The following is a 240-nucleotide window of genomic DNA, read 5'->3' as shown; positions in this document are numbered from 1 at the left end:
GCAGAGCGACCCCTACCTCTGCCGCTCTTGTGAAAAACCTTAGTCCCAGTACCAGGCTTTTTAAGGGAGGATTGAGCCTTGTCAAGGCTGGTGAACAGACTTTCGAATTTGTTTATGTTTGTTATTAAATCCTCTCCAAATAGGAGGCCTTCAGCTGAAGGCCCCGGCTCAGTCTCAGCCAAATGAGACAACTGGGGGTCGAGTCTCATTAATATCGACCTGCGTCGCTCAGTAGAGCAT

The sequence above is a fragment of the Hyla sarda genome, chromosome 9 (genome assembly GCF_029499605.1).
Source record: "Hyla sarda isolate aHylSar1 chromosome 9, aHylSar1.hap1, whole genome shotgun sequence".
In the NCBI taxonomy this organism is placed as follows: Eukaryota; Metazoa; Chordata; class Amphibia; order Anura; family Hylidae; genus Hyla; species Hyla sarda.
This window is presented reverse-complemented; position numbering follows the sequence as displayed.